At 47.6% G+C, this 26,086-nt stretch overlaps 1 protein-coding gene across 1 annotated transcript in view; it reads right to left on the bottom strand.

Annotated features, from left to right (window-relative positions):
- The window catches only part of LOC147117453 (dynein axonemal heavy chain 11-like), a 196,078-nt gene that overhangs the window by 16,843 nt on the left and 153,149 nt on the right, over positions 1–26,086 (bottom strand). The window lies entirely within an intron of this gene.

The following is a 26,086-nucleotide window of genomic DNA, read 5'->3' as shown; positions in this document are numbered from 1 at the left end:
TTTATGTTAAACTTGGAAAACAGGAACCATAAGATTAAATATGCAACCAATTGAGATAGCTAGAAATGCATGAAACATTCAGTTGAAGTGTCTTTCATTTAGATATAGTAAACCATACCAACAAGAAGACTTTGAAGATATGATATCAAATAGATGACACCAAGCAATTGCATTGTTTTTGTGTTGAACGTGGACCACCACGGCGACTCAGGGGGTGATTTTCATTCAGAAGTCAGGTTGGAGGCGGGACTACAACTTTCGGGGTTGTAGTCCCGCCTCCATCGAGATGCGGCCAATCAACGCGATTTTAACTTGATTGACCTTGTTGAATATACAGGCCAATTAAGGGCCACCCGGCAACAGGTGACGTCACAGACTGAAATTTCATCTGTCAAGATGTTTTGACAGATGAAATATCAGCGTTTCACAGCTGTTTGAAGCTGTCAAACACTGACAGTCTTACTTCTAACCTGAGTCCTTCTACACAGACTCAGTTAGAAATCTCACCGGCACAGAAAGCTGCAGGCTGTCACTTTTGACAGTTCGCAGCCATTCTGCTTTCTGTGCCGGTTAGATGATGGACTCCCGAAAGCTAGAGGAAGGAAGGCTGAAAAGGTAAGAAAAGGTCATTTAAAATTCTTCACACACTTTAGACACACCAAACACACTTACCTTTGCACTCATGCACACAACACTCACCTGAACAACAACACGACGGCCCGACTCCTCTAACTTAGCGTGGTTTGGAGCCGTCGGGAATCCCACACTTCAAGTTTTAAAATAGGGATTAGGCTAAAAACTGCACAGGCAGTTAATTGGCACTAAGCCCTTCCCGCCTCGGGTAGGTTTGTCCCAGTGCGGGGCGGGTACCCGCCTCCTTTGAAACTTACATGGAGGCGGGTTGGGGGCGGGATGGTGTCGGGACCCCCGAATTCGGGAATTTAACCCCCCGCACGCCTCCAATCCCGACTCCACGGGTCAATGAAAATCGACCCCTCAATGTCTACTAAAAGCCAGTAAAACCAATATTAAGAATTGAATGAAGAATCTTCGATAAGAATGACAGCAAACAAAAACCATAGCTGTCATTGTTTTTATGATGGTTTTTGGAACACCTAAAAGTAGAGAAATAATTATGCATGCGATAGTAGAATTGATAGTAAAATAGAAAGCATTCGAAAGAGGTATCAATAAAGACAATTAGCTGATGTCAGCAGAGAACATCAAAGAAGAAACCAAAGCCAAAAGACTATAAAAATAAGAGCTTTTCAAACAGAATGCGAGAACACGCTGAACGGGCAGGACGTTTCTCAACTTTCCAGAGGCATCTCTGTAAGTCTTTAACTATGAGTCTCGGGAAGTCAGATTGATTTTTGGTGGATGTTCTGGATTTAGAAATAAGAAGTAAGAAATGTAACGAAATAAAGATTTGAGAATAAGGATCACTGAGAAATAAGAAGTGTAAGCTAATTGTATTTTGAATTGTTAATGTTGTGACTGATTCAACAGATGTTAACTGAATGTCGGCTCTTAAATAAAACTATATATTTTTAGAATTGTCTCAAAGTGTAATTCTGTATAGACTCGCGAACCCACAAATTCTGTACACTCTTTTGTAAGGAGTTGCAGAATTCTGGGGGGTATTCCGGACCCTTATAATATCCGGAAGGTTACAGTCTAGTTCAACTTATTAAAAGTACTATCCGGAGGACGGTAACATCTTTAGTCGTTCCTTTCCTTTAGGGAGAGATAGCCTGAACCTTTAGACCCATTTAAGTGTCTTATGGAATTCGGCTATCTCTAAGTTAAGTTGAAGGTGAACGTCTGGGGAATACGCCTGATCTGGAATAGCCCAAAAGGGCTAGGACTGTAATTATCCCTTCACCCTATCATCAATGATTATTACCAGTCTATTACCCCATAAATGAAGGCTATCCCTTTTCTAAAAATTCTAGTCAGCAATCTCTGTATTATTTATAAAATCTGTGCTTCAATACTGCTTCACTACCAGTTCAAGATATAGAATTAACTCTTGAAAACAATTTGAAAGACCAGTTGATGACAAAAGTCAAAAGTGCACCTGCAATTACTAATTCATCAACATAATGAAAGTTACAAATGCAGTTAGACTGCCTCATAAGCGCAGATTTTTGAAGGGATTTTCACAAGAAGCTTTCTGACTATGAGACTACACATTAAGTGGTGTAATCTATTCAGTGAGCCAGTTATTCTCCCGGTGGCACGCATCTGTTGTTAAATTTACTAGTTTTAGTCCAGCAGACGTCTGCTAATTTCAGGTTCCATTGATGAAAGCCATCAAATTCAACCTCTTCCACCCGACAGAATGAGTGAGCTGACAATGAAAAATCTTTATCTAAAAACTTTTAAACCGTTTTCTTAAAAATTCAATCCCATTTATAGAATACCTAGGTATTGTGAAATTACATTTCAATGGAAAAGAAAATGTCAGTCTCTCAAATCCCTTACCATATAACACTTCTGTTATTAAACTGTTACTTAGATTAAAAAAATCTACATTACAATTTTCCATTGTTTCATCCATAAGGAATGTGTCTGTCAGATCAATTCAACCCAGTCTCTTCCATCATTGAGATTTTTTATCTATCCATACACAGAGCATGAATGGCTGGACCAGGTGCTAGGAGTCGTGCAGAAAGTGAATCTGACCTTGGAAACAGTGAAAAAATTGCACAACATGGGAGAGAGCGGGCTCCAAGGTTTTCTGACAATGCAATGGAGGTCTTGGTGGAGGGGGTGGAAAGGTGGAGGGATGTCCTGTATCCACAGGGGGCCTGGAGGCCCTCCAGACACATGGTCAAAAGGCAGTGGGAGCATATAGCTGTGGAGGTCTCTGCCAGGAATCTAGCCCCGAGGACCTGGATGCAGTGTTGCAAGAAGTTCAATGACCTCACATGAGTGGTCAAGGTCAATGAATGCCTCTTCAAATGCCATATCCTACCAACAGCAACACTAGCCTCAGACACTCTTCAATTCATCACAACTCCATTACTCACCTACCAACAATCTCTATCAATCAGGTCTCATACACAATGTTCCCCCCAATTCTTTTTGAGTGCCCGGCCCATTCATAGTTTCACAGATGCATGAAATTTAACATGGGAAATTTAACACGGGACCGGCAGAGAGCTGCGCAGCCATACGTAACATCCACCGCACGCTCACACACTTAGCACTGCTGCAAGTCTCACACCGACATCTCACAGCTTTCACACACTGCCTATTCAACCATGACAGCACATTACCCGATCAGATTGCACGACACTGTAGGATTCTCAAAAATCCCACATTTCCCAAGTTATTAATAAGGGACCCTGAAGGACAAGTTATTAATAAGGGACCCTGAAGGACAAGTTATTAATAAGGGAACCCTGAAGGAAATGGCTTTTGGACTTCAAGGCAAAAACTGCAAGGTTAAAGCAGGGCCCTGCAGGCAGCATGTCAAGTTCAAAACTCAAAACTTGGCATGCCCGGGCCTGTGGGAGACAGCTTTGATTTGTTATTTCAAAACCAGACAACTGGAGGAGACAGAACACGCATTCTTCCCTTTAAACCTAAAGCCCATCAAGACTATGCATATATAATCGCTTACAGTTCGAACTAGCTACCAAGCCAGGAAGACACCAATTTACATTATGCATAACAAACACCCAAGACATTAAAGCCATTTAGCAACGGGACAACCGCCCAAAAACCAGTTAAGGTGAATGGCTATAATCACCTTAACGAGCCTGCCAAAAATCAGACAAAGAACTAACCCTGATTTGGCGCGCAGATAACAAACTCAAAAACAGTATAACTGTAGGCCCACCGGTAACCAAGGGCACGTATACAACAAGACAGGCGCATTCAACACAGCCAGCAGACACCACCCTGCATCTTCATTCAGAAGCCGACAGGAAGGCTCACGGAACATTACGGCGAGGGGGCACGGTGGGGCAGGCTCGACCGAAGACAACAAGGCCGCAACCGCAGCCCAACACGAGGACCGACCACAAGCACTGCGGTAACAAAGGGCCGGGTAAACCATACCTTCAGATCATTACCACTGCACAGGTAATGATCTAGGCCACCGCGACCGAGCCGACACCGAAGACCACCAACCGAAGCCCAACCGCAACAAAACTCGACGACCAGACCACCACCGGGAGAACAAAACCCAAAGTTTTCCACTCTACAAGCTAAAGTACCCAACAAAGACTGTATTCCCTATTTCTAACGAAGAAAAGTGGGTACTTACCAGACAAATTCACAGCCGCGCCCAAACCGCATCAGCGGACTCCACCCAACTGAAGAACCTTCACAGATTCTAAGACTAGCACCACATGGGGACGGCAGGCCCCAAAGGACACAAAGAACGAACCCCAAAAACGCAACTGGCTTAATTGACAGGATTCGAACTGTCAAGAAACCCCTATTGGTGAGCATGATCCCTGGCTTTTTTTTTAGTACAATTTAGTTAGATATTGGGGGTGGGACAAGGGTAGGGGGATTATTAACGTGATTTTCCCTCGTTGTGCCGTTTGTTCCCCATTCTTAACTAAGTGTACTCTTGAATGTCTGTAACTACTCCAGTAATCTAAGTGTATAATTTTATTGTGACTCTAATAAACACAGTTTTCTTGTACCAAACCAGTTGTCTACTCCAATTTTGTATCGCAGCCTGTACCTAAGTCCAGAACCAAAGGGGTGTGGGAGCGATTCGAACCGCTCAAAACAGTCAGAGGCAAAGCTGACTCAACACACCACCCCCTACAACACTCACTGACACACTTCCTTCTCTCTTGCAGGACAAGGTCAGAGGTTGGGTATTCTGCGGCGTGTGTCTCACCTCCTGACTCCCCAAAGCCTTTCCACCATCTACAAGGCACAAGTCAGGAGTGTGATGGAATACTCTTCACTTGCCTGGATGAGTGCAGCTCCAACAACACTCGAGAAACTCGACACCATCCAGAACAAAGCAGCTCGCTTGATTGGCACCTCATCCACAACCTTAAGCATTAACTCCCTCCACCGTGGCTGCAGTTTTTACCATCTACAAGTTGCACTGCAGCAACTTGCCAAGGCTTCTTCGGCAGCACCTCCCAAATCCGTGACCTCTACCACCTAGAAGGACAAGGGCAGCAGGCGCATGGGAACACCATCACCTGCAAGTTCCCCTCCAAGTTACACACCATCCTGACTGTAGCATCCCCGCCGCTGGGCCAGAAGGTGTAGGGTTTCGAACCCCGCTCCAGACAGTCCCGGCAAGTGGAGTCGGAGCTCCGGCTCTAAATTCTGGGTTGACATCCAGCGGGATACTTGCGTCCGTGGGCGTGGGTGTCCCCCCCCCCGTATGGGTTGTGGGAGCCCGTAAAACCCTCCCGCCATAGGACTAACCACCCTAATGGCTGGTATGTAGATGGTTACGGTCACGGAAGGAGCGTTAATGCGGCCAGAAATCCTTCCACCACTTCATACAGTTCCCCAAAGGGAACAGTGTGAAGACACGTACGACGACGACCATCCTGACTTGGAAATATATCACCGTTCCTTCATCGTCGCTGGGTCAAAATCATGGAACTCCCTCCCGAATAGCACTGTGGGAGTACCATCACCTCACTGACTACAGCAGTTCAAGAAGGTGGCTCACCATCACCTCCTCAAGGGCAATTAGGGATGGGCAATAAATGCTGGCCTTGCAGCGACGCCCACATTCCGGGAGCGAATGAAAAAAAAGTGGTACACAATCGGAGACAGCAGGAACTAGCCAGAGGGGGACAGGGGCGCCTGCATGCCCTAATCCCATGGAGGAGACAGTGCTGGCCATTATTGGAATGGCCATTGCTGAGGTCATGGCTGAAACCACTGAAGATGATGGTATGCTCATACCTATTCCTCCTTCTCACATCCCACTTTTCCCTCATCCCACAATCTCTTCTGACTTACAAACTGCAGATAGTCTTAGCATGCACCTCTTACTTTCCCTGCCTCCACTCATCATAACCTTACCCTTGTGTCTTTTACCTTTCAGATACCCAAGAACTGTAAACTGGCTAAGCAGTGGAGGAACACCAAGAAGGTGATGATGAAGACATATCGTCGCTTGATTTCACACTCGCAGCCACCAGCTCAGATACTGATACTGCGCATACCTTAGAGGATAGATTAGAGGATAGATTAGAGGCGGGATCTGCACGTGGTGAGACACCGGGCACAAGTGTGCTGCAGCCAGGGCAGGGGGCAAGAATAGTGCAGGTGCCAGCACACCGGAGGGCGAGGTCACACATGATTTCTGCTGCAGAGGACTCAGATGAGGACTTCGATGGGCCAGGCTACAGAAGAAGGTTGCTGGGTGTACACAAGAAAAATGCTTGGTGCATTGGGAAGCCTGCCAGAAAGCCCGAGTTCAATTTAAAGGACATGGAGGAGTCCGACACCAACTTGCCACAGGGCTTTGCGTGGAGCCTGGAGCCCATCCTTTCCAGCATGGAAGTGGTGCCCCACTCCATGAGCACACTTGTGGGCCCAACCCTGATGTAGCGCCGATGGCTGATGTTTCAGCTTCCATTGCAGCACAAGCAGCTTCCACCAAAAGTCTGAGTGCCACCATGTAAGCTCAGACTGCACTCATGCAAGCTCAAAGTGCTGCCATCATGGCAGTGGGTACTAGTGTTCAAAGAGGCTTGCAGGGTGTCACAGCAGTCCAGCAATTTGTCCTCCAACAGATTACAAGAAATGCTGAGGCACCGCTCCGGGGGAGTGGCAGTGGCTCCATGCAGCACGAAGCTGCTGTCCACTCTCAGGATGACAGCATTCGTGCTCCCACCACTGCCACTCCGCTAGTGCCCTTGCAGTTGCCGGTCAGCCAGCCAACCCAGACTGCTGCTGTCCATGCTGAGATGGTGCAGTCCGCAGCCGGGCCTTCTAGGCCCAGAGCTGCTCAAGGTCGTCCTCCAAGGTCATCTGAAGTCTCCTCCACTGAAAGTCAGCAGCCATCCACCAGCCATGCTGCAACCACTGGGATAGCACTTCGTAGGAGCAATAGGACAAAGGCACGCAGAAGACAGGCACTAAGGGAATGCACAAAGGTGATTAGTTTAATTGTGTATAGAATATGGCATGATTTGATTGATAAATTTCATTTCCAATGTGTATTTTGTGTTGGCTTTTATTTTTGCATTGTGGCCAAGAGGACGATGTATTGGTCAGTTACAGAGGGAAGGGAAGGAGTGTGGGACTGTTGGTGAATGGGGAATTGGGGTTGCGGTTACTGGTATCGCACTTGAATTAGCTCTTCACCTAGATCCCGGGCAAAAAGGCACTGTCTACATTGGCGCCTCCCTTCCTCATCCTCCTCAGCTGCTCGCCTGATAGCTGGTGGGAAGGGCTGTCCCCTCAGGAGGGCGAGGTTGTGCAGCATGCCACCATGAACCTTGACACCCGCTCAGCCGAGTACTGCAGGGCTCCTCCAGAGCAGACCAGGCAGCAGAAGCACTGTTTCAGCATGCCAATGGTCTGCTCTCACACATTTCTTGTGGCAGCATGGCTTTCAATGTATGCATGCTGCAGACGTGTGCGTAGGTTGCGTCATCGGGCATGGCATCAGCGGATAGCCCTGGTCACACAGTAGCCTCCTTTTGGTTTGCCATGACTAAAATACAGCTGGCACAGCAGATTGCCACAGAATGAAGGCATCATTACTGCTGCCAGGATACCGGGCACAGACCTGCATGATGCGCTGCCTATGGTCACACACCAGCTGCACGTTGAGGGAGTGCAATCTCTTTCCGTTCCAGTAGATGGCAGATTTGACATGCAGCACCCGCAAAGCAATATGTGCGCAGTCAATGGTACCCTGCAGCATGGGGAAGCCTGCAATTGTACAAAACCCTTGCTATCTGCCTGTTTGTCTCTCCAAGAGAGAATGAAATGAAATTAGTTCTCTTTGAATATAGAGCCTCAGTGACCTCCCTTATGCAACAGTGGACGGCAAACTATGAGATGTTCCTAACATCTCCAGCCTGGAAGGAACCAAACGCATAAAACTTCATCGCCACAGTCACCTTCACAGCCACTGGTAATGCGGTCCTTGCCCTGCTCTGAGGTTGCAGTTGTGGCTGCAACAGTTGGCAGATTTCAGAGAGGGCCTCCTTATTAAAGCACAGACATCTCACGCATTGTTCCTCACTGAGGTTCAGGTAGAAGAATTGCTCCCTGAACACCCTGAGCAGATATGACCTCCTGCTGAGAGCCCTTCTCCCCATCTTCCTCCTCCCTCTTCTAGCAGCTTGTCCTGCTCTTTGTGGCCTCTACTCATTCTCCCAGCCATCTACTAGTGCACCCATGCCTGGGAGCAACTGGTTTGTGCAGAAGCCTTGAAGTCAGCCGTGCCATACCACTCCCTGTAGACTTTTGCAACTTGAAACAACTATGGAAAGCACCAAACACTTTTAGAATTGTACTAACAGCCAGAAGAAATCAACCATAACAAACTGTAAGTAATTGATGATCCCTTTAAATAGTGCTGGTGAAAGGAAATTTCCTGCTGCTTAACATTTGTTCAGCTGTGCAAGCAGAGGGCGTCAGCTGGAGCGTTGAGCTCCAAAATGGCAGCGCTGGCATCAAACCAGTGTTGCACGCTGATTGATATCATGATCTGCCTGCTCTGCATACTTCCAGTGGATGTCAGTATTGCACATGCTAACGCGTTCACCAATAGGACGTCCCACACGATTCATGGCAGAAGTACGCACACATGCGGCGGATGCCATTTTGGACCCTGAACAGCACCCATAGTGCCCAAACCATGGGCGTTGCCAAGCCCAATTTCACACCCATTATCTTTTTAGATGGATCAGCTAAGATGTGCTGAATGGCCTTGCTCATCTATATCTATCTTGAAATCTTATAAATTAATCTTTGAATTAAAAAAAAAATTCCTTCCAGTCCAACAACACTATCACTCAGTAATAGGTTCAGTTTCTTTTAAGAATGAAAAGAAAATACTTGTATTTATTTAGCACCACTCCACATCGTCAGGATGTTCTGAAGCAGTCCAAAACAATGAATTACTTTCCAAAGTGCAGTTACTTGTTATATAAGCACACATTTCATTCAATTTTAGCACAGCAAGGTCCCACAAACTGCAAATTAATGATTGACTACATCTGCTAAACTTTCCTCCCGGGACTCTGACTTGCAATGTGATGCGCCTCAATAACTTCAAGGCTCAAAGTTAACTGGATAAAACAAGGCTTTTATTAGCAAAGAAAGATGCCTGTGTCTTCACCTAGCTTCACCTAGCATTCTGCTGTTCTGCTGCAAGACAAGCCTGGGCTTGTCTTAAGTAGGGCCAGGTATGGGCGGAGCCGACACACCCAATGGGGAGAAAGGGGGCGGTGCACTATATACAATACAAGGTAAAACACAGGAGCAGGCAATACAAACACAGGAGCAGGCAATACAATATATGTAGTTAAATACAGAGTCTGATGAATGACATATTTCATCACATTCACCCCTTCTACAGATTTAGTCTGTCCGGGGGTGTGATAGTCCTCTGTGACCGACATAACGGTTGCGGTGCCGCGGGTGCCGGCTGGGTGTCCCAGGTGACCTCCTGGGTCTCTGCCGGGGGCGCCACCGGGGTTGTTGAAGGAGTAGGTGGTGGGGGTACCGTTGGCTGGTGTTCTTCCGGGGGTGATGAAAGAATAGTGGGTGGAGTGGGTGGGTAATAGTTGTTGTGGTTGTTGTCGTTGTTGCTGTTGTTGTTGTAGTCGGTCATTGTTGCTGTTGTTACCGGCTGGGGCGAGGTCTTTTATGGACACAGTGTCCTCCCGTCCGTCAGCGTGCCGGACATACGCATATTGTGGGTTGGCGTGGAGCAGGTGCACTGGCTCCACGAGAGGGTCCGTCTTGTGGCCCCTCACATGCTTCCGCAAAAGTACCGGACCTGGGGTGGAGAGCCATGACGGTATGGATACGCCTGAGGTGGATTTCCGGGGAAACACAAACATTAGCTCATGAGGCGTGGCATTAGTGGCGGTACACAATAGTGACCGTATTGAGTGGAGCACATCTGGGAGGACTTCCTGCCAGCGGGAGATAGGGGGGCCCTTGGTCCTTAGAGTTAGAGTGACTGCCCTCCATACTGTCCCGTTCTCTCGCTCCACCTGACCGTTACCCTGGGGGTTGTAGCTGGTGGTACGGCTTGTGGCAATCCCCTTGGCCAGCATGTACTGGCGTAGCTCTTCACTCATGAAGGACACCCCCCTATCCGTGTGGATATAGCTTGGCATTCCGAACAGGCAGAACAGGCTGTTGAGGCATTTAATGACCGTGGCGCTGGTCATGTCTGGGCAGGGGAAGGCGAATGGGAAACGGGAGTATTCGTCCACAATGTTCAGGAAGTAAACATTGCGGTCGACGGACGGGAGGGGGCCCTTGAAATCTAAGCTAAGCCGCTCAAAGGGCCGTGTAGCTTTGATTAGGTGGGCTCTATCAGGGCGGTAGAACCGAGGCTTGCACTCAGTGCAAGTGCGGCAGTTCCTGGTCAGAGACCGGACTTCCTCAATCGAGTAGGGTAAGTTGCGGGACTTTATGAAGTGGAACAGCCGTGTGACCCCTGGGTGGCAGAGGTCGTTGTGGAGGGTCTGTAGCCGATCCCCGGTGGTGTTGGCACACATCCCTCGTGAGAGGGCGTCGGGGGATTCGTTAAGGATGTCGTACTCGAAGGTGGAGAGCTCGATCCACCTAAGAATCTTATCATTTTTAATCTACCCCTCTGTTTATTATTGAACATAAACGCTACCGACCGCTGGTCGGCAAGTAGGGTGAAGCGTTTGCCGGCTAGGTAGTGCCGCCAGTGGTGCACTGCCTCCACGATGGCTTGGGCCTCCTTTTCCACGGAGGAGTGTCTGGTCTCGGGCCCCTGGAGGGTCCTCGAGAAGAAAGCTACGGGCCGCCCCGCCTGGTTGAGGGTGGCCGCCAAGGCAAAGTCAGACGCATCACTTTCCACTTGAAAAGGAGTGTTCTCGTCCACTGCCTGTAGCGTGGCCCGCTCAATATCCTGCTTAATGCTTTTGAAGGCAGCATGGGCCTCAGCAGAGAGCGGGAAAGAGGATGCTTTCAAGAGGAGGCGGGCTTTATCGGAGTAGTTAGGGACCCATTGGGCATAATATGAGAATAACCCCAGGCACCTTTTCAGGGCTTTGGGAGTGTTGGGCAGGGGCAGCTCCCGTAGGGGGCGCAATCGGTCGGGGTCTGGTCCGATTTCCCCATTCTCCACCACACTGCCTAGTATGCAGAGGCGCGTGGTGTTGAAAATGCACTTGTCCTCGTTGTAAGTGAGGTTGAGTTTTTGTGCGGTTTTCAGAAACCTCGCGAGGTTTGAGTCGTGGTCCTGTTGGTTGTGGCCGCAGATGGTGACGTTGTCGAGATAGGGGAAGGTTGCCTGCAAGTGGTGGTCATCGACCATGCGGTCCATCTCCCTCTGAAAGACCGAGACCCCATTCGTCACCCCAAAGGGGACTCTGAGGAACTGGTAGAGGCGTCCGTTTGCCTCGAAGGCGGTGTACGAACGGTCCTCTGGTCTGATAGGGAGCTGGTGGTACGCTGACTTGAGGTCGATAGTGGAGAACACCCGGTATTGGGCGATTTGGTTCACCATCTCGGATATGCGGGGTAGCGGGTAGGCGTCTAGTTGGGTATAGATGTTGACTGTTTGACTATAGTCAATCACCATCCGCTTCTTCTCGCTACCCCTCACCACCACCACTTGGGCGTGCCACGGGCTGTTGCTGTGTTCAATAATGCGCTCCCTCAGGAGCCTGTCTACCTCGGTCGCGATAAACCGCCTTCCCTCCCAGCTGTACCTCCTGCTTTTGGTCGCTATTGGCCGGCAGTTAGGGGTAAGGTTCGCGAATAGCGAAGGCGGCTTTACCTTCAGGGTAGCCAGACCGCACACTGTGAGGGGAGGCTGGGTCCCACCGAAATTGAGCGTGATGCTTTGGTGGTGGCACTGAAAATCCAGGCCCAAGATCACGCTCACACATAAATCCTTCATAATTAACAGTTTAAAATTATTATATACAGTGCCTTTAACGGACAATCGTACCGCGCAGTAACCCGCAATAGTCGATATCTGGGTTTTGTCGGCCATAGAGATCGTGCCCTGACTAGGGACTATAGTTAGAGAGAGTCGTTGTACCAGACCAGGGTGAATGAAGCTCTCCGTGCTCCCGCTGTCAATTAAACATTTAACCTTGCACCCGTTTACCTCGATGTCCACCATCGATTTGGATAGTGGGTGCGGTCTGGACTGGTCCACTGTGATCGACGCCACTGTAGGGCCCTGATCGGGACAAGATGGTGGGCCACATGAGGCTGGGTAAGATGGCGTCCACGATGTCTGCTCGCGAGATGGCGGACCCCACGAGGTCGGACAAGATGGCGTCCCAGATGGCCGCTCCCACGGCGCGCACGTGGCGGGTTTGCCTGCGGGGTTCCCTCTGCACACCTTCCCAAAGTGCCCCTTCTTACCGCACTTATAGCAGGTGGTGCCTTTCGCCGGGCACAGGTTCCTGGTGTGCTTCGGCTGCCCGCAGAAGTAGCATTTGGGGCCCCGATGCGTCGCGGCGGTCGTAGGGCTTCTGGGGGGAGAGCAGGGCCCCGACGGTGTTGGGCTACCGGGCGGGGAAGATGTCTTCCAACATGGCGGCGCCCTTGGTGCGTACGAGGCGGCGTGGGCCGCGCGGCCTGAAGAGTAGGAGTCAGAGTTCTTCTGAGCCACATCCAGCGATCGCGCTGTGTCCACAGCCTGTGTCAGATCTAGGCCCGTTTTCTCTAGCAGTCTCTGCTGGATGTAATTAGAGCTAAGGCCTGCGATAAAGGCATCCCGAATAAGCTCGTCTGTGTATACCGTGGCTTTCACGTCTTTGCATTTGCAGTCTTTGCCAAGCACTTTTAGGGTGACTAGAAAGTCCTCTAGCGACTCTCCGGGTCGCTGTGTGCAGGTAGCAAGCAGATGCCTGGCGTACACCTCGTTGGTAGGCCGCTGATAGTGGGCCTTTAGAATGTTGCAGGCATCCAGGTAGGTGGCGGCGTCTTGGATGAGTGGAAAAACCCGGTGGCTTACCCGATTCTGCAGGATCCCGAGTTTCACATCTCCGGTGGCTTTAGAGGCTGTGACGGCTTCGGAGTTGGCCATAAAAAATTCCAAGCACTGGAACCAGTGTCCAAACCGTGCCGATGCATCCGAAGCATGCGGGTCCAAATCCAAGCGTTCCGGTTTCAAAAGTTGATCCATCGTTGAAAGTTTGCTAATAAAATTGATGCGCCTCAATAACTTCAAGGCTCAAAGTTAACTGGATAAAACAAGGCTTTTATTAGCAAAGAAAGATGCTTGTGTCTTCACCTAGCTTCACCTAGCATTCTGCTGTTCTGCTGCAAGACAAGCCTGGGCTTGTCTTAAGTAGGGCCAGGTATGGGCGGAGCCGACACACCCAATGGGGAGAAAGGGGGCGGTGCACTATATACAAGGTAAAACACAGGAGCAGGCAATACAAACACAGGAGCAGGCAATACAATATATGTAGTTAAATACAGAGTCTGATGAATGACATATTTCATCACACAATGCAGGGCAAGTTTAGAGTGGTAATACCAATTCCAAAAGGTTACTGTTACTGGGAGAGACAAAATACAGTTCTGGTGCAGCCTTTAAAAATGGGTTGGCAGCTGCAAGAGGCCACAGATTCTCAGATGCAACTCTTGCAGGTGTTGCTGGCTGAAGTGAGGGCCAGAAGAGGCAGACTGCTGGGCACGGAGAGCAAGAAACCCCACAAAGGGCAGTGCAGGCTGTCTGGAGGGATGTGGCAGATTCGATCAGTGCAGCCTGCACCACTCCAAGAACTATCACACAGTGCAGCAAGAGGTTCAATGACCTCACAAGGATGGCCAAGGTAAGTTAAGGCACTGTTGTCAGTACAAATCCTCCATCACTCAGAGCGTTCACTCAGCTCCTTACCTCTCATATTTTTCTCTCTCAGCATCTGGATGTTAAGAGGAAATAATTTCTGCAAAGCAAAACTTCTGCAAACACTCAAGCACTTTCTTCACTCAAAACCACTCTGCCAACTCACATTGCCTGCCAGAAGGGCCACTACTAGACTTCAAAGACATTTCATTTAAAGGGTCAATGCAACTCCACATCTTATCATCACGGGATAGAAACATAGAAAAATAGGAGCAGGAGTAGGCCATTCGGCCCTTCGAGCCTGCTCCGCCATTCAGTATGATCATGGCTGATCCTCTATCTCAATACCATATTCCCACTCTCTCCACATACCCCTTGATGCCTTTTGTGTCTAGAAATCTATCTATCTCCTTCTTAAATATACAGGAAACTCTCGATTTACCAGCACCTAAATAACCAGAAATCTCTGTTAAGCAGCAAAATTCAGGAGTAGGTTCAGGTAAGTTTTACTTCATATTAGTGGCCGTTCCTGGATCTGTGGCCGTGTAACCAGGGTTCCTGTACCTGTTGCATAGCAACAGGGACACCTGGATCTTGTGGCCGGGGTTCCTGCACCTGTTGCATAGCAACAGGGATGCCTGGATCTTGCGGCTGGGGTCCCTGCACCTGTTGCATAGCAACAGGGACGCCTGGATCTTGTGGCCGGGGTTCCTGCACCTGTTGTATAGCAACAGGGATGCCTGGATCTGTGGTCGTGAACGGGGCTCTCGTACCTTTTACAATACCTCTCTGTAATCCAGAATTTATGATAAACCGGCACCACGCCGGTCTCGTCAGTGCCGGATAAAAAACGTTTCCTGTATTCAGTGACTTGGCCTCCACAGCCTTCTGTGGTAGAGAATTCCACAGGTTCACCACCCTCTGAGTGAAGAAATGTCTCCTCATCTCAGTCCTAAATGTCCTACCCCGTATCCTGAGACTGTGACCCCTCGTTCTAGACCCCCCAACCAGGGGAAACATTCACCCTGCATCCAGTCTGTCTAGCCCTGTCAGAATTTTATACGTTTCAATGAGATCCCCTCTCATTCTTCTAAACTCTAGTGAATACAGGCCTAGTCGACCCAATCTCTCCTCATACGACAGTCCTGGAATCAGTTTGGTGAACCTTCGCTGCACTCCCTCTATGGCAAGTATATCCTTTCTTAGGTAAGGAGACCAAAACTGCACACAGTACTCCAGGTGTGGTCTCACCAAGGCCCTGTATAACCGTAGTAAGACATCCTTGCTCCTGTACTCAAATCCTCTTGCAATGAAGGCCAACATACCATTTGCCTTCCTAACTGCTTGCTGCACCTGCATGTTTGCTTTCAGTGACTGATATACAAGGACACCCAGGTCCCTCTGTACATCAACATTTCCCAATCTATCACCATTTAAATAATACTCTGCCTTTCTGTTTTTCCTACCGAAGTGGATAACTTGACATTTCTCCACGTTATACTGCATCTGCCATGTGTTTGCCCACTCACTCAACTTGTCTAAATCGCCTTGAAGCCTCTTTGCATCCTCCTCACAACTCACAATCCCACCTAGTTTTGTGTCGTCAGCAAGCTTGGAAATATTACATTTGGTTCCCTCATCCAAATCATTGATATATATTGTGAATAGCTGAGGTCCAAGCACTGATCCCTGCGGTACCCCACTAGTCACCACCTGTCACCCCGAAAAAGACCCATTTATTCCTACTCTCTGTTTCCTGTCTGTTAACCAATTTTCAATCCATGCCAGTATATTACCCCCAATATGTGGGACTTTATCAAAGGCCTTCTGAAAATCCAAATACACCACATCCACTGGTTCTCCCTTATCTAGTCTACCAGTTAAATCCTCAAAAAACTCCAGTAGGTTTGTCAAACACGATTTCCCTTTCATAAATCCATGCTGACTTTGTCTAATCCCGTTGATATTTTCTAAGTGTCCTGTTATCACATCCTTTATAATAGACTCTAGCATTTTCCCTACTACTGATGTTAGGCTAACCGGTCTGTAGTTCCCTGTTTTCTCTCTCCCTCCTTTTTTAAATAGTGGGGTTACATTTGCCACCCTCCAATCTGCAGGAACTGTTCCATAATCTATAGAATTTTGGAAGATGCCAACCAATGCATCCACTATTTCCATGGCTACCTCTTTCATTACTCTGGGATGCAGATCATCAGGCCCTGGGGATTTATCAGCTTTCAGTCCCATTAATTTTTCCAGCACTATTTTTTTACTAATACTAATTTCCGTTAATTCCTCCTTCTCAGTAGGCCCTTGGTTCCCTAGCATTTCTGGGAAGTTATTTGTGTCCTCTTCCGTGAAGACAGAACCAAAGTATTTGTTTAATCACTCAGCCATTTCCTTGTTCCCCATTATAAATTCTCCCATTTCTGATTGTAAGGGACCTACATTTGTCTTCACTAATCTTTTTCTTTTTACATACTTGTAGAAGCTTTTACAATCCGCTTTTATGTTCCTTGCAAGTTTACTCTCATACTCTATTTTCCCCTCTTAATCAATCTCTTGGTCCTTTTTTGCTGAACTCTAAACTGCTCCCAATCCTCAGGCTTGCTACTTTTTCTGGCAACTTTATATGACTCCTCTTTGGATCTAATACTATCCTTAATTTCATGCGATCCTATGAAGAAAATTACCTATGCCACTCAGGTACCTTTCTCTCCCTCTAAAAAAAATGGTCTATGATCAGTAGCACAGAAATACAACCAAGGGAAAGCAGCAGTGTTAAAAACACTGAGCACACATGAAGAAGAGGCGCTGCAAGTAGTGGGAAGATATCAGATGGCCTGTGGGAGAGTGGGAGGTTGGAGGCAAGTTGGCAAAAGAAGGCGGACAGAAGCTGGGAAATTCTCATCATAGTTAGTCTCAGCTTCATCTGCTTTCTCAAATACTGCAATGTCCTTACACTCAGCTGCATTTCTTCAAGGGAGAATGTCACTATTTCTGCAGCTAATCAAGTTCTTCTATGTTTAACACCATAGGGGAGGCATTGCTGGAAGGGGCCAGCCATGATGATGACCACCCAGACACTTCCACTGGGTAATGTGCTGCCAGTTCCACAGCCTCACTGAACTCATTCAAGCGAGAGCTGGACCTGTTTCTGGCTGGGGCGGAGATCAGCGACAAAGACACGATGGGTCGAATGGCCTCCTTCTGAAATTTCTATGATTCTAAAATTCTGTGATCACCTCTTACGGAAGGTGGGTACTGCAGGGAATTCAGGCCCAGAGTGATCTCCTGGACTAGTTTCGATCACCAAGATGGGTCGGCGAGGAATTTCCCAGATTTTTTCCCCCAAATTGGCCTGGGTTTTTAATCTATTTTTTGCCTCTCCCAGGAGATCACATAGTTTCGGGTGGGGTGGAAAGTATTGTGATACACAAGGTATCGCAATTGTATGGGAAAGGCTTGATGGACCAGAGGGTCTTTACCTGTGTGTCATTGTTCATATGTTCGTAACTCCTTCCACTTCATCACCAACTGCATCATGGCATCTTACTTGTGCAAGCACCAGCACAAAGACACCCACTTGGGTCAGAAGGATTTTGACCAGGTGATGCACTGAGCACTAGTGAGAATGAGGAGCTGGGAGTGAAAGAGAAGGAAAGTGCCATTTCACCACAGGGGTAGAAAAATGACCCTCAGCCGAAGAACCCAAATCTCAGGGGCACAGTCTTCAAAAGAGCTAAGATCAGGAAGCAAACAATAAAGATAGTTTGCACACAAATGGTTGAGATTATGAGCAAATGGAAGAAGTTCACTAACTGCAACATGGGAAATATCCCATGGCCTGCAGAACATCCTGGAGATGTGACAGCCCAAGAGATTTCTGCATCAAGACACCAGGAACAGCTCATAAAGACACTGCTGGCTTCCAAAATGGAAGCTACCACAGCTTCAATAGCTGCCTTTAAAGTCAGCCCGAATGCCACACTTACACAGGACTTTCAAGACCTGGATGGGACTATTCAGTCAGTAATGACAAGGACCAGTTGCACCTCTGAGCTTATGCCAGCATCAGAAGCCCCGATCATCAATCAACCATCAGGATACATGGCTCTGAGTCACGAGAGTTGGCATGGTGCAACTTCTTTGGAATCGGGCATTGATGTGCAGGGTAAGGTGATTGGTAGCGCACACTAGCTGTACATTAATAAAAACCTTTCCATTTCATAAAATTGAGCACCACAAGAATTCTGTCAATTGCTCCTTGCACTTGTGGGAACCTTGCCAGTCGGTAGAAATGCATAACTCTTTGTTTTTCTAGTTCCATTGCGAAGGATATGAATTGCATAGCCTCCTGAATTAAGCATCAGTGATCTTCTTTATGCAATGGTGAGCATCTGCCTGAATAAGATGACAAACATGCTGCCTGGAAATACCCAGTCACAAAGAAATTCAAGGCATTGTTCAGACCTTGACTGGTACAAGTGGTGCTGTTCTCCTGGTGGAGGTGGACTGCAGATCTTCGTCAGTAGTTGGCATATATTCCCAGTGGCCTCTGGGAAATGCTGCCTTCTGAAAAGTCAATAAAGTCTAAGTTAGACTTTCTTAGACTTTAGTTCTGGTGTGTGGATAGGAGTGTCTAAGATAACATGCCTTCTGAGATGCCCGACTCTAAACCCTCCAATCAAACCTCTTCCATGTCCTCCTCCTCCTTCTCTTCATGGCATAAGAATAGAGAGATTCCCATTCGGTAATCCACATCACATTTACAAAGCAATACTTTGAGCAAAGTTGAATAAAACTAGCAGCAAAGCATCCTGATTGAAACTCCAAAGTACTAAAGAGATCAATATACAGAAAAAGTGACACCAAACTTTAGTAGCAGCACACAAAATGGCTTCCTCAAGTAGTAAATAAAAACAGAAAATGCTGGAAATACTCAGCAGGTCAGTTAGCATCACAGGCCGGAATTTTCCAGGGGGTCAGCGGGCGGGCTCGGTGGCGGGGTCGGGTGGGAAAGTGGATTTATTTGACAGCGAGTTGGGAACCCGTTGTCAACCCGCCACAACGTGCCTTTCCCAATGTCGGGTCTGTCAGTGCTGAACAGGCAACAGCGGGCGACCCAATTAAACTCATTAACATCTAGTTGACAGATCATTAACAGGCTTTTTTACCTTATCTTTTCACTTTAACTTCATGGCCACGGGAACGACGCTGTTCGGGGACCACAGCTATCAACCTGGGGCAGGAGTTCAGTGACCATTGCTCCAGCTGATTAATTGACAGCTTCAAACGTACAGTAAAAGCTCCCAACTGACAGATCATCACTTTCCTCAGTCACAAGCCACTCCTCACTGCATTTCCAGCACAGATTCAGCAGGCTTTCCACTTTCCACTCTCCATTCACTCTCACCTCATTGGAAGAACTCTCTCACCATTGACAGAATGCTTCTGTCATCTCTACTTCACCTGCCATCTATTCCATCAACATGGGTGCCCTTTATACAGCCTCACCTTGGTCCTCAGAATCCCACCACGATCAGCCCCAATACCAGCAGCACCTTCTCCGCAATCACCTGATGCGGCACAGGACATCAATACCTGACCACATTACTGCCCGGGAAGCCAGGGATGGCCTCATCATGGCCAGATTTACTTCACTTGATGCTGTACACCCTGGTTGCCACATGATGCACCAGGTTGGCACCACCCCACACCAACACCATAAAGCATCCCTACAATGTCCAAGCCAATCCTTTCACACTCATCACCATTGCGGGGATACCGTTATGTCTCACCATTCACTGCAACTCACTAAGCCACTTCCAAAGGTGCACACAAATCTGTCCAAGAACAGAAAGCGTTGAAAATAAAGGTTTCAATGTTTGACAGCACATTAATAGAAACTTTACAAGAACACTGGATAAAACACCCAAGTGGCTACCCTTGTGTGTTGTTAGTTGGTATGATTGCACTAGGATGAGGAGGAGTGTGAGGGGTAGCTAGTGAGATGGGGATGTGATAATGTAGATAGAGAGGGATGGGTGGAGGTGCAAGGTAAGTGGCAATGAATGGTGAGACATAAATGGTACCCTCCGCAATGATGATGAGTGTGAAAGGAATGGCTTGGGCATTGTAGGGATGCTTTATGGTGTTGGTGTGGGGTGGTGCCAACCTGTCGTATCATGCGGCAGCCAGGGTATACAGCATCAAGTGAAGTAAATCTGGTCATGGTGAGGCCATCCCTGACGTCCCAGGCAGCAATGTGGTCGGGTACTGATGTCTTGTGTCCTGTGCAGCGTCAGTTGATTGTGGAGAAGGTTGGTGTTGTTGTTGGTGCTGCTGGTGTGCCTGGTGCTGCTGGTATTGGGGCTGATCGTGATGGAATTCTGAGGACCAAGGTGAGATAGTTTCAAGGGCACCAATGCTGATGTAATAGATGGCAGGTGAACTTGAGATGCCAGAAGCAAATCTGTCAATGGTGAGAGAGGTTGTTCCAATGAGATGGCACTGGATAGAGAGTTGGCTCCAAACACTTGCAAGCTGCATAAAGTTAAATCTGTCTTCCAAATGCAGTAAGCAACAGTTTCTGAGCTTATAGCACTTCTGCAGCTGTCAAGTAATTAGATAATTCAATGCTGAATCCACTCATGACCTGCTGAGCTGACGTGATCCCCGAGCAGCCTATAACCCGTGGGGGACTTGTAAACTTGAAAGGTAAGCTTAAAATTGTATTTAAGTGCCTCTTAACAATCTCTTAATGATCTAAATTGCCTCTCCCGCCACTTGGTGTCAGGTCTGTTCAGCGCTGACAAACCCAACATCTGGGAGACTAGCTTGGAGGTGGGTTGATAGCAGGTTCCCTACCCGCTGTCAAAACTTTTTTTATCCCACCTGACCTGCCACCAATCGCACTCGCTGACCCCCCGAAAAATCCCCCCCAATGGACCGGAGGGGTTAGCCACGCCCCCTTGCCTCCAGTTATAATAAGCAGATCAGGCTCTTAACAGGCCTTAAATGAGACTTCTGCTTTTTGGGAGGATTATTCAGCTGGTGTTTAACACTAGTTTGTTACCGTCACAGCCACTGCCTCAGCTCATCTATTGCTGAAAACCTCATCATGCCTTGGTTACCTCTAGACTTGACTATTCCAATTTTTTCCTGGTCGGCCTCCCACCTTGCACCCTCCGTAAACTTGAGCTCATCCAAAACTCTGCTGCCCGTATCTTAACTCGCATCAAGCCCCATTCACCCATCACCCCTGAGTTCACTGACCTATATTGGCTCCCAGTCCAGCAAAGTCTCAATTTTAAAATTCTCATCCTTGTTTTCAAATACCACCATGGCCTCGCCCCTCATTATCTCTGTAACCTCCTCCAGCACCACATTCCTCTGAGATCTCTGTGCCCCTCCAATTCTGGTCTTTTGCGCATCCCCGATTTTCTTCGCTCCACCATTGATTGTCGCGCTTCCAGCTGCCTAGACCCTAAGCTCTGAAATTTTTCCCACCTCGCTACTTCTCTCTCCTCCTTTGAGACGTTCCTTCAAACCTACCTCTTTGACCAAGCTTTTGGTCACCTGTCCTAATATGTGGCTCGGTATCAAATTTTGTTTAATAATCACTCTTGTGAAGCACCGTGGGACGTTTTACTATTTAAAGGCGCTATATAAATGCAAGTTGCTGTTGTTGCTGTTCTTCAAAACGTGCCACAGGATCGTTTATTTCCACCCACGGATGAGATGAGTTAAGAGAGGGCATGGGGGGAGATGGGAAAGAAACGAGAGACAGATAGACATAGAGAGATGGAGGTTCACAGCTTAGGTGGGAGGCCGTGGTGGGAGGTTTGGCTTGGTGGATGGAGTGAGGAGGAAGAAGTAGAGACAGCTGAATGGATGGTCTCTATATTAGTGACAAAGAAATCCAGGAGTTTCTCACATTTGTTGGAAGGTGGAGGGGACAAGGGAGACGAGTTTAAAGAGGTAGTTGGTAGTGAATAAAATAAGTCTGCGGCTATCTTTGCTCTTCAGGAGGATGCTAGGGTAGTGAGGGTTTTGGCAGAGGTGAGTGTGGCCCAGTAGAGCTTGAAGTGGTCCAGGCAGGTCTGGCTATGAATGGCTAAGGCAGTTATGTGCCAGATATGTTCAAGTCTGCACTCCTTTGACTTGAGGAAACAAAGATGATGAAGGCCAAACTAGGAGGAATGACCGGGATGTGAAGACAGTGAAGGTTTTTCTGAGGACATGAGCATCAAAGGTGGAAGAAAGGGAGTGGTTGAGCAATTGCAGAGGTATTGTGGTGAGTGGAGAGCCAAAGGTAGGTAGTTGAGAGCTTGATTTATGGGTCTGTGGAGAATCTCTTTGCTCATCCATGTGCATTTTTCATACATTGGATTTGAATCATAATTTTTGACCTTTCAAGTCTGAGGTGCAAATTGATTTGCAGGACCAAATATACACCACGTATCAATATCTGAGCTGTGTGTATTTTAGGATTCCTGATAAAAGAAAATAAAAAACTTGCAAGTATATACTGACTTTCACAAATTTAGGAGATTCCAAAGTGCTTCACAGCCAAAGTCGTACTTTTTTGAAGTGTAGTCACTGTTGTAATGTATGGAATTGTGGCAGCCAATTTGCACACAGCAAGGTCTCACAAACAGCAAGCGAGATAAATGACCAGATAACCTGTTCATTTTAGAACAGCAAGAGAACTCCCTGACTCTTCTTCAAATAATGCCATGTGATCTTTTACATCTACCTTACAGGGCAGACAGGCCTTGGTTTAACATCTCATCTGAAAGATGGCACCTTGGGCAGTACAGTACAGACTCCCTCAGCACTACTCTGAAATGTCAGTGTTCATTCTGTGCTCAAGTCTTGGAGTGGGGCTTGAACTCACAACCTTTCGACTCTGAGCCGAGGCGGATTGATGCCTATAAAGTTTTCTTGACCAGTTTTCATAACTTGCAGATAAATGGAAAATCTGGCAAACAATCTGCAGTTACTGTTTCTAGTTTTAGCTATGTAATTAGAAGTTTTGAATGTAGCACACATCCACAACATGTTTGTACAGCAAAAAACTGACTTGTTCAAATAACCATTGTCAATTGATCCAAATATTTCATTGGCTAAGTGCAATGCAATTAAAAACCAGTTCCATCACCAGATAGCTGTGAAAGTTTCCAATCAGCAACACAAAACCAGGTAATCAAATTACTGCAATCTGGAGCCAGCGACCACCACAAAACAAAACAAATTGCTCAAATAATGTCTTTGCAACAAATTGAAGCACCTTCTTCAGATGAGTGTATACAGCTAAAAGTGTCATTAGAACATGATAGGAACACATGAATTACATAATTCCAAAAAAATCCCTCTAAATTACTTGGTCATTTAACGTTGGAAATGTTTGCATGAAGTTTCTCCAGATAGGCCTTTTGTACTATCTGAAGCCTAGGGTTTCAAGTTGAAAATTTCTACTGAGCCTTGGGTGGTGGGGATATCTAAATGCTGATTGATGCAACCTGCAGATCTTGGGCCGGAAGTATCTGAAACAATAACGGCGTGTGAACGGCGCATGCTGTTATTAATGTGAAAATCGGCCAGCAACTTGTGTCGAGGAAGAGATACTCGTGACTCCGCCGTTAGCTTCGCGAAAATGACATCTCGCCCTTAATCTCCCTGTGAGTTTCATGAAGCTGCTGCATTTGCACACTAATTGTCCATTAAACTCGCCACAGAAAGTTAAGTCTAGTAATTAGGAGCGCAAGTACTTTTTTAATGACGTGACTGCCAATCAAAGTCTCTGGCCCAGAAAGAGACCGATTAAAAGTGTGGAGTCTCATTCCTGAATTGTTGTTAGCGATTTTAAATATGTAAAATTTTGAATTAAAAAAAAGTCTTACTCTTCCTTTCTGTCTCCTTTTTCTCTCGCTCTTAATCCAACATTTTTGCCTCTCTATTTCTCTTTCTATACTTGACATTGGATTCACCCACTCTAATTAACCCTCTTTCTCAGTCCTTCCTCTGTTTATTTCTTAATCCTTAAATCTCATTGGTTAAGGAGATACACTGTTGGTCCCGTCATTCACCAGATGCCCCGTTGCCCTCGCTACGCCGTTTTCAGCTCACATCTCCAGAAACATACAGGGCAAAAAAAATTTGAGCTGAAGGGTGTAGGAAAATGTCTAACTATCCGGGCACAGCACAAGATGCCTTGTTCCAGCAAATTCCAGCCTGATGTGTTCACTGTTCCTGTAAGAACTTCAATACCCACAACAACCCATGTCACATAACAAACGTGAAACGGGCAATCAGGGAGCAGGAATTTGGACTGGCATACACTTTACAAAATCCCTATTGAAATTGGACTTCTGGTCTGAGTATCATTTGAGTACTCAATTTAATGTTAATTGCATTTAAATGGAGACAGGTGCAAAATCCAGATCTTGGCGGCAGGATTTCACTGCATGCTCAGCTTACCCATAAATGGTAGGCTGACACATTCAGGCCTCATCCAGGAAGGTGGTACTTAAAGGGAAGCGGAGTATTTTTGGTTGCTGCAAAAAATTGCTTAAATTGATACTGCAATTATTGCTTCTCGTGCTTGAAAGTGGAAAGGAAGTATAAAAAGAATGTGAAGAAGGTGCTGTTATATTACAAGCAGACCCTCAAAATCTGCCATGACCCATGTAGCTGTGCTAACAGACCCAGGAACATCTACTTGGCATACTCCTTTCAGATAACTTTGTAAGTTGAGATTCACCGGGGAGGCAGCAATATAATAATGCCATCTGCTGCAAGCTAAACTGCAGACAGTCTCAAACACAAGGAGAGCACTGCCAGTGGCTGTGAGGGTCGCTACCACCTTGAACTTTTATGCTTCGGCATCCTTCCAAGCTATCTCAGGGGACATCTACAACATCAGTCAATATACAGTGCAGATTCATCACGCACATCAATGAAGTTTACCAGGGCAACCATCTTCATCAATGTAATGGCACGGCAATCTTTCATGTGACGGGATTCCCTAAAGCCAAGGAAATTACTGATGAAATTCACATAACCGTCCAAAAGACAAAAGTAGGAAAGTTTTTTCCCACATAATATAGAAAGGGTGGAAAGCGGTACCAAGAAAGCCATGCAAGACTCCCAATTCATGCTGCGCAGTATCAGTTGTAGGCACTAGGGGGGAGAAATTCAGTTGGCTGCGCCACCCGTTAGCGCCTTAAGAGGGCGCTAAGTGGGTCTCAAGCCAACTGGCGCCCGGGCGCGGCATTGTCCACGCCTCCCGCTAAATTCCACGGGACGCTAATGGTGGTGCTAACCATTAGCGCTGCGCCACTACCGATGACGTCATCGGTGTGCGCAGCGCCCCGCTGATGCCCCGGCCGCGATATTTGGAAGCGCCCCCTGATTTACCACTGGACGCTATGGCCGACCGGTTCAGGGGGGCCTACCTGCGGCCGGGGAGGCGCAAATTAAAGGAGGTGCAGGGCGGCCATTTTTGTTGTTGGCCGCCTGCCGGCATCTGCCTGCGCTCCCATCCCCGGCATCCTGAACACCCCCCCCCCCCCCCCCCCACTGTGTTCCAAGAGCCCGACACTTCTCCTCGGTGCCGGGCTCTTTTGCCTGCACTCGCGATCCTCGGGGGCCCAGCTGGGCCCCAGATCGCGCTGCACAAGGCCCCTCCCCTTTAAGAAGGGGAGGAAGGCCTGCAATACTGCAGCGCGACGTGCCGCAGTGTGTGGCGCTGCGGCACGTTGCGCCACAATATTCAGTCGCAGCGCCCCAAGAGGGATGCGGGGCGCCTCCAGTAGCGCCGCGCTTCCCTTTGGGGCGCTACCACTCAATTTCCAGCGGGCGGCCGCGAATGCTTCCGGGGCGCTACTTTTAGCGCCCTGGCAAGGCTGGCGCCCCAAACGGGGCTATACTCAATTTCGCCCCCTAGTTTTCTTATTTTGCACAAGTAGAACAACCAAAAGCAAAATTAAGCAAGAAACAGAATAATAACCAAAAATATGAAATAAATCAGATATATGAAATAAGTAATAGCACCGTATCTCTAAAAATTTGAAACCATAGGCC

The sequence above is a fragment of the Somniosus microcephalus genome, chromosome 5 (genome assembly GCF_052327205.1).
Source record: "Somniosus microcephalus isolate GS21.2 chromosome 5, FLI_Smic_1.0, whole genome shotgun sequence".
Taxonomy (NCBI): Eukaryota; Metazoa; Chordata; class Chondrichthyes; order Squaliformes; family Somniosidae; genus Somniosus; species Somniosus microcephalus.
Note: the sequence above shows the minus strand (reverse complement) of the source record. Positions and strands in the feature narration are given on the sequence as shown.